At 37.8% G+C, this 9,310-nt stretch overlaps 1 long non-coding RNA gene across 1 annotated transcript; it reads right to left on the reverse strand.

Moving 5' to 3' along the window:
* Positions 1–728: 728 nt before the first annotated feature.
* LOC139326909 (uncharacterized) lies at positions 729–3,793 on the reverse strand. The gene is made up of 2 exons (XR_011601588.1): positions 3,729–3,793; positions 729–1,647 (listed from the first exon to the last, which is right to left on the reverse strand). It is a non-coding gene; the product is annotated as an uncharacterized lncRNA (long non-coding RNA).
* Positions 3,794–9,310: the final 5,517 nt, after the last annotated feature.

The following is a 9,310-nucleotide window of genomic DNA, read 5'->3' on the forward strand; positions in this document are numbered from 1 at the left end:
GTGATATGGAAATAAAACTATACATTGTAACTGTTTCATACAGGAATGTGCCTGGATCATGAAGAGAGTGCCCAGCAAATCCTATTATTGCAGTATCTTACTTCTGTTCTGCTTTGTAAGAGGTCCAAAAGACTTATATGCAATATAAAAAACAGTTGGAAAAAAGGAACTGATTTTCTGAAAAAAAATATGTGGCAGAATGGCAGCCTCTGGAGAAAGTTGATTTTCTGATAGTCTTCTGATAGTTCAAATAAAATAAAAATAGTTCAAATAAAAATAGCAGAACTGAAATAATAATTATTATAATAGTAAGTGAAGCAGTTATCTTCACTTGCATTATCTCATCATTATACTGTGATTTATTAAATTTTCTCATCCTTTCCTTTATTTCATTAATTTACTTCCGTAATTGTAAATATGAAATGGAAACTTTTAATTTTCTCCTTCAGCAACATTATGAGCTTGAATCAGTTTACAAAGTCCACAACAATTCTAATTGAGACTGGCAACTCTGTTGCTAAGTGATTGGTCATTAAACAAAACATCATACGACTGCTACCTCGATCCAAGCCATTTTTGGAAGAAGGGACTGCCTCCACTGCAACTCCCACACACACATCTATTTCCCTCCTTATCTCTGCCTTCATTATTTTATTATTATTTTTATTATGGGCTTAATAAGTTCTTAAACTTGTTGCAAGATATATATTTGAAATGATAATCATAACTAAATAGAAAATTTGCATGTTTAATTCACACTGATTTTTAGTACATTTCAATTGAAGAAAAAACTGACAGACACACAATGAGTATAGGATTACATATATATATAACAATATGCCTTGCTATAATACAATTATGCTGCATGATAAAAATAACTTGATGACTGATAAAATCCTAACTCATCTGAGGTGCTGTCAAATGGAACATTAAATGCAGTTTAAACATAAGCACTAATGTTTAATTTCAACTTCTTAAAATTAGATCTTGGCTTTAAAAAAAAATTTAACATCAAGCTATTTAAATAAGTGAATAGGATTGGATATAGAAATGCTTTTCTCCAGCTTTCAAATAGTGGAGGGGCAGAATTTTTCTGCAATATACATGGTTAAAATCCATGTTGTCCAGAAACAAATCTTTTCAAAGGAATTGTGTTTGGTAAGCTGCCTTTTGCATGAAAGCAAGCAACATGGGATAATCTTATGCAAAAATATTTTTTTCAAACTGTTTAATTTAACTGAAAACTATAGGCATATCATTATAAAAATCTAAATATATCAGAAGCTCTCAACATTTCAGCTACACTGATTTTTTTTATAACTTTGTAAAGGAGAAACAAATGGACAAATAAAAAGAGGAAGTTACCTAAGCCTTGTGTTCTAACCAAACTACTTATAGTTATTTCAATGGCAAATGGCCAAGGTGATACATCACAATTTTGAATACCTTTGCAATAACTTTATTTTGTACAGAAGAACGAAATTATTCATATTTGCCACATTCATTTTAAGCATTCTGCATTTCCTTCCCAATCTTGTAGCTCAGTATCTTGTTCCAGTCAATCTTTGTGCGAGTAACTGGCAGTTGTCTGCGCAAAGCCTTGAAAGTAGTGTCCGACATTGTTTGATAATTTTCACTGATAGCAGTCTGTAACAAAAAAGAAAACATTTCTTAAACAATGCACAATTTGTTGATATAAAGCAACACATTTCCAACTGTATACTTTATCATTATGTTCCAAAACTTTTTTCCATCTTTATTTATTCCATGTCGATATTCTAAGATTAAATAGAAACATGATATAAATTAAACCTTAGCATATTTTAACAATAATAGAGTTAAATACAGTACCTCTGTAGTCTAACTCACTGGGAAAAATGTATGGTTTATATTTTATAATTATAAATATAATTTATTATAATTTGTAAGGTCAAGTATCAAGAATGCTTTTACCAGATGGTATATTCCTTTCCCAGCATCTGTTATAATTAAGAACTCAAGATTAAATCAATTGTATCATATAACAGTAGAGAAAAGAGAATCAAGCACGCTATAGAAGATTGGACTTTGGTCTAAATCTGCTATGTCATCTGTTACCATACTGATAAAATAATGTTCTACAATAACTGTTATTGCAAATAAGTGACCTGCCAAATGTTATCTCTCTGTGATCACATCCTGAATGGTTGCACATTGATTTTTATATTTTTCTTGTCATTAAGTATATGGTTTGTAAATTTTATTCTATGTATTGCAATCATCTTGAATTTAACAGCCTTTCATCTTATTTTGAACATATAATATAAAAAGAACAAGATAAGTTTCCCAGCAAGATTCTGAACAATAGTTGAGATTATATCTGCCACCAACAGCCTCCCACTGACCAGTTCGCTCACACAGAGAGGGACTCCTCAGGGTGCCGTCGGCCAAGTTATGTCAGCTGGCGACACCCAGGAGGAGAGCCTTCTCTGTCGGAGCTCCTGCCCTTTGGAATGAATTGCCCCCGGACATTCGTAACATCTCTGACCTCCGGGTCTTCCGCTGTGCCCTCAAGACCCTACTGTTCCGACAGGCGGGGCTGTCTAACTGAATGATTTTAAATTGGGTTTTAATTTTGGGTTTTAAAATTCGGCCAAAACTATTTAATGATTTTAATTAATTTTAACCATGATATCTGTATATTTATGTTTTAATTCCGGCTGTACATCGCCCCGAGTCCTTTGGGAGAAGGGCGGTATATAAATATTATTATTATTGTTGTTGTTGTTGTTGTTGTTGTTGTTGTTGTTGTTGTTGTTATTAGTTAATCTTTAGTGAGATTCACAGCCTTTGAGGCTGGTTAATAGCTCAGCAGCTCGAGTCCTAGCCAAGGACCTAGGAACTGTTAAGGTATCGTCGGAGGATGTAAGCTGTTCCGAATAAGGTGGTTTTTTGTAGAGTCAAAATGTTCAAGTCTGGCAAATTTAGAATTTCTAAATAGTGGGGTAGCCTTTTGGGTATTGCTCCAAGGGCTCCAATTACAATTGGGACAACACACGATTTCTTTTTCCACAGTCGCTCAACTTCAATTTGCAAATCCCGGTACTTTGTGATTTTTTCTTGCTGCTTATCTTCAATCCGTGCATCACCAGGTATTGCAATGTCAATGAACCATACTATTTTCTTTTCAACTATTGTTATGTCAGGTGTGTTGTGGACCAAGTGCCTCTCAGTCTGACTCCTAAAGTCCCACAAGATCTTGAGTTTCTCAATCTCTAAAACTTTCTCAACCTGATGTTCCCAGTGGTTTTTGCTGTACTCAAATCCAAACTTCTGGCACAATTTCCAGTGAATGATCTTAGCAACACGGTCATGGCGTTGTAGGTAGTCAGTTTGTGAAATTTTGCTGCACCCACTGATCAGGTGGTCGACTGTCTCATCTTTCTCATTGCAGAGGCGGCATTTGCTGTTGGTGGTAACGTGTTGAATTTTTGCCTTCATGCAGTTTGTGGCTAGGGCTTGTTCTTGAGCTGCCAAAATAAAGCTTTCTGTTTCTTTTTTCAGTACTCCTGATCTTAACCAGTTCCAAGTTAGTTTCTGGTCAGCTTTGCCTTCAATACTTTTCAAGTATTGGCCATGCAGAGCTTTGTATTTATTATTATTATTATTATTATTATTATTATTATTAGTAGTAGTAGTAGTAGTAGTAGTAGTAGTAGTAGTAGTCGTCTTATAAAATACCATGATACCTGGTATTCATTTTCTGCAGCCTCTACGATCTTCACAAATTCCTTTGCTGTTTGGGTTTCATTCTATAAAAAAGAAAATGTTTCTGAATTAAAGCTACCATAAATAGATAACTATCAGTATTAAGATCAAATGTCATTTCAAATACAGTACACAAGTTGCAGAGAGTAGCTATTTTGTTTAAATTGTGACACTTTTATCAGTATTATATCTAAAGGATGATGTAAGATGCAGAAAAGCCACAAAATAATATTATTACCCATTCAGATTAACAAGCTTTATCACAATAGGTATAGACTCTAGATTATCCCCATTTAACAATGGTAATCGGAACTAGCAACAAGATAATGCGCCAACTTATGGCATTAGTTTTGGCAGTTCCAGGGGCCACTGTTATGTGAATCTCACGTGGTTGCAATGTCCATGTTTATGTGATTGCCATATCCTGCCAGCTTCTCACTATCTTTGTTGGAAGCTGGCAATGAAGGTCGCAGATGGTAATCACATGATCCAACAGTTGTAATTGTGAGCCAATTGCCAGGTACCTGAATCATGAGTACATGACCATAGGGACATTGTTACAGCCGCAACTATGAGGAATGGTTGTAAGTCCCCTTGTCCATTACCACTATAACTTTGGATGGTCACTGAACGAGTGGACATTCTACAAGAATTATCTGATTGCAATGTATTTTACATGGAGTGCCTTTAAACCAGGGGTGCCGAATCCCCTGATGTGGTCCATTACTGGCACGTACCTTATTTGGAACCAGGCCATGCAAGTTGCGGGCTGGTGCACACACATGCACAGCTCAACTTGTGAAAGTTGAACTACACACATCAGCCCACCACTCACACAACTTGAGTTGTGCTCACACACACATACGTGCCAGCCCACTGCTCATGCAGCCCAGTTTCCCTCCCTCCCAGCCGGGCCGCCAAGCTGCAATGGCTGGGGAGTGCTGCTTTCAACAAACAATCTGGTATGAAATGCAGTTGCTTAGCTACTGGTGGCTAAGCCTCACCACAGGCATATAACAATTGTGCTATAATCTTGAATTGGCTTCCAAGTGCAATTGGTCACACAAACAAGCACTACTAACGTGGGCAGCTTCCTGCCCGCACCACCTTATCTTTCTTGGGCACCTCAATTTGCCGCTTATTAATTGGACCCTAAACGAATGTACAACTGAACTTATACATGCAACCCTGCTCAATGCTGTTATGACTCTGGGACTAGAGCAGTTGGTAACGAACAACACTAGGCTCAACAATTGCTTAGATCTCATCTTCTGCAATAGCTTAAACTCAGTTTATGGCCTACAAGTTAAAGAACCTTTTTCCAACAGTGATCACAGCATGATAGATTTTTATCTCAATTTGTGTCCTTGCAAAGAGGGTCATAATGATGGGACTGCAAATTATAACTTTAATAAAGCCAACTATGATCTCATAGCTGCCAACCTCGCATCTCCTGATTGGCACCTTCTGTTCACAGGTTGGATAACTGCAGAAGACCATTATAACACTTTTTTGCTCAAAGTCAATCGAGTCATTAATTTATACGTACCTAAAATAAGCCCTAAAGCCAAAAAAATAAAAATAAATTACCCATAACAGTAAGAAAGTTACAATCTAAGAAAAAATCTCTGGTGAGAAAACAAAACTGGCTGCATAGCCAACTTTAAAAACCGCAACAAAGCCTTATGCCGCCAGATAAAGGCCAAATGTACCAATCACCATTGCAAACAGGAAGAAGAGTTGTTAAACTTGAACTCCTCCCGAGCCTTCTATAATTTCATAAATGCCAAACTCATTTGGCAGAAAGACTAGAAAACTATCCCACCCCTAAAAGGGCCTAACAGGGAAGACTATAACGAAGAAACTGCTAAGGCCAACCTTTTCAATACATTCTTCAGTTTAGTCTTTGTCGACAGCAATGGCTGCTGCCCCTCCTTTCCTAGTCATACAATAAATTGTAGCAATTTACTACATATTGATTTTACAGTAGATAATGTTGAAACAGCACTATATAATCTAAAGCCATCTCTATCTATTGGCCCTGATGGATTATATGCCTACTTTTTGAAAAAGCTTGCCACTGCCCTAGTTGAACCTCTATGCACAATCTATGAGGTATCCTTCAGAACCAACTCCTTGCCCGACCTATGGTCATTAGCCACGGTTATACCTATCTTTAAAAAGGAAGACTCTAGTCTAGTAGAAAATTACAGACCAATCTCACTATGTTGCAATATCTGTAAAATTATGAAATCAATTATAAACCAATCCATCACCCTCCACTTAGATACAAACAACCTGCTATCTAACAAGCAGTTTGGTTTTAGAAAAAAATTGTCCTGTAATCTGCAACTCCTACACTGTAGAAACACTTGGACCACACATCTTGACCAGGGTAAAGCAATAGATGCAATTTACATAGACTTCTGTAAAGCCTTTGATTCAGTTATGCATGACAAACTACTGCTGAAAGTTCTTACGGCATCTCCAGATCCCCGCACAAGTGGATAGCCGTGTTCCTGTCCAACAGGCAACGAATAGTCAAAATAGGGAGGGCCCAATCAAATCCAGCACCTCTTAATCGCGGTGTCCCCCAAGACAGCGTTTTAGGACCCACACTCTTTCTGCTTGACATCAATGACCTATGCGATCATATTAAAAGCTGTGTCCTCGTCGCTTATGATGTAAAATTATTTAACACTACTGACAATGCTGCTGCCCTACAAAGTGACCTTGACTATGTGTCAGAATGGTTATGAATTTGGCAACTCCAAATCTCAACGAATAAATGCTCTATCCTATACATTGGCAAAAAAAATCATAACTCCAAACACAAGTTGGGCGATCTCGTAGACGACCCTCGCTTTGTCAAGGACCTCATGAGATGCATACTCATCTCAAACAATCTTAACCCCAGAGCTCACTGTAACAGCATTGCCAAAAAGGCATTAAGACTTGTTAACCTAATCTTGCAAAGCTTCTTCTCCAGTAACATTGTATTGCTAACTAGGGCGTACAAAACCTTTGCCAGACCAATTTTTGAATACAGCTCATCCGCCTGGAATCCATACTGTATATCGGACATTAACACGATTGAGCTGGTCCAGAGGTATTTCACGAGAAAAGTACTCCACTCCTCTACTCACAATAGAATCCCTTATGCCACCAGACTTGAAATTCTGGGCTTGGACAATCTGGAACTGCGCTGCCTGCAGTCCGATCTAAGCATAGTACACAAAACTGTCCGCTACGTCTTACCTGTCAACAACTTCTTCAGCTTCCACCACAATAATACACGGGCAAACAATAGATATAAACTCAAGGTAAACCGCTCCAAACTCGATTGCAGAAAATACAACTTCAGTAACAGAGTGGTCAATGCTCTACTCAACTCAGTTGTTATAGCCTCAAACCTTCACAGCTTCAACTTCAAACTGTCTACCGTGGACCTCACCCCATTCCTAAGAGATCCATAAAGGGGGCATGCATAAACGCACCAGCGTGCCTACCAGCGTGCAGACAGTGTGCCTGTCTTACTGTCCCCCATTTATCTGGACTTACTTCCTTTGTTTATCTTTATACCTATACCTATCTTGTACACATCTGACAAACAAATAAAATAAAATAAATAAATTCTAAGTACTGGTTTTACCACATAAATTTCATATGGCTTTGCCCTCAGATAACTTTAGCCTCTCTTAAGAGGAATTGATGCACTCAATATTTTTCTAAGAGGAAAGATTCCTAAAGTCCATTGCTTTTATCTCCTTAAGGCCTTGATGATCCAAAAAGTTAGACAATATTGAGTTGTTTTTGGAAAACTTTTGGGGAATAGGAAAGAGGCTGCCAGGTTTATAATTAAATTAATTATAGTAGATGTTTTATTGACTTTATTTTTAATGTTATGCTTATATTGTGAAGAGACTACATAAATTTGGATAAATGTGTATATGTATATCAGTGGTGAGTTTCAACCGGTGTTACAACCAGTTCGAGCACATGCACTGCATTTCAGAACAGCTGAGGCGGGGCAATCCGCTCTGCTGCACCTATCAACTGGGCTAAAAACAAACAAATATAGGTAGGTAGTGGGAGGACCTAGTTGACAGTTGGAGTGAACCGATAAGAAACCCACCACTGATGCATATGTGTACACACATACACACAGTGCACAATTATTAGGCAAATGAGTATTTTGACCATATCATTTTTATACATATTTCCTCCTCAAGCTATATAAACTTGAATGCTTACTGGATATAAGCATATCAGGTGATGTGTATTTGTGTAATGAGGGTGTAGCCTAAGAAGATTAACACCTTATATCAAAGTGTGCATAATTATTACGCAGCTTCTTTTCCTCGGGTAAAATGGGCCAAAAAAGATATTTAACTGACTTCAAAAAATCAAAAATTGTAAAGTCTTTCAGAGGGATGCAGCACTCTTCAAAATTGCTAAGATATTGGGGCATGATCACACAACCATCAAACATTTTATTGCAAATAGTCAACAGGGTTGCAAGAAACGTGTTGAGAAAAAAAGATGCACATTAACTGCCAAAGATTTGAGAAGAATCAAATATGAAGCTGTCAGGAACTCATTATCCTCCAGTGCTGTCATATTCTGGAACCTATCTAAAGTGCCAAGAAGTACAAGGTATTCAGTGCTCAGAGACATGGCCACGGTAGAAAGGCTGAAACCCAACCACCACTGAACAAGACACATAAATTGAAATAGCAAGACTGGGCCAAGAAATATTCGAAGTCAGATTTTTCAAAGGTTTTATGGACTGATGGAGATGAAAGTGACTCTTGACAGACCAGATTCGACTCAGAGGCTAGCAAGGTGGAGGTAGGATACAGGTATGGGCTGGTATTATTAAGGATGAGCTAGTTGGATCTTTTTGGGTTGAAGATGGAACTTAAAAGCAACTCCCAAACCTACTGCCAGTTTTTAGAAGACACTTCTTCAAGCAATGGTACAGGAAAAAGTCTGCATCTTTCAAGACCATGATTTTTATGCAGGACAATGCTCCATCGCATACATCGAAGTACTCCACTGCGTGGCTTGTCAGTAAAGGCCTTAAAGATGAAAGAATAATCACATGGCCCCCTTCCTCACCTAACCTAAACTCTATTGAGAACTTATGGGCCCTTCTTAAATGGCAGATTCATGGTGAAAGAAAACAGTACACCTCTCTGAACAGTGTCTGGGAGGCTGTCATTGCTGCTGCACAAAAAGATGATCATCAACAGACCAAGAAAGTGACAGACTCCATGAATGGAAGGCTTATGACTGTTATTGAAAAGAAGAGTGGCTATATTGTTCATTTTCCTGACTCGCTGCGCCACCAATCCTACTTCTGGGATCTTGATTGATGATTGGATGTACTGAGTGCCTATAAATGTTTCTGCAGCCTTGGTACCGCCCCTTGTGACGTTAACCCTTCAGTCTTTTTCACTCAGTGGAAAGGAGTACATCTGAGTGCCTTTCCTCCAGAGTAAAAAATTAGAGTGAATTTGTTTTTTGGATTTAAACTCAAACTTTGTTGTGTGTCTTGCTG

Source organism: Pituophis catenifer, unplaced genomic scaffold (genome assembly GCF_029215685.1).
Source record: "Pituophis catenifer annectens isolate HBS135680 unplaced genomic scaffold, rPitCat1.0.hap2 SCAF_325, whole genome shotgun sequence".
NCBI classification, from domain to species: Eukaryota; Metazoa; Chordata; class Lepidosauria; order Squamata; family Colubridae; genus Pituophis; species Pituophis catenifer.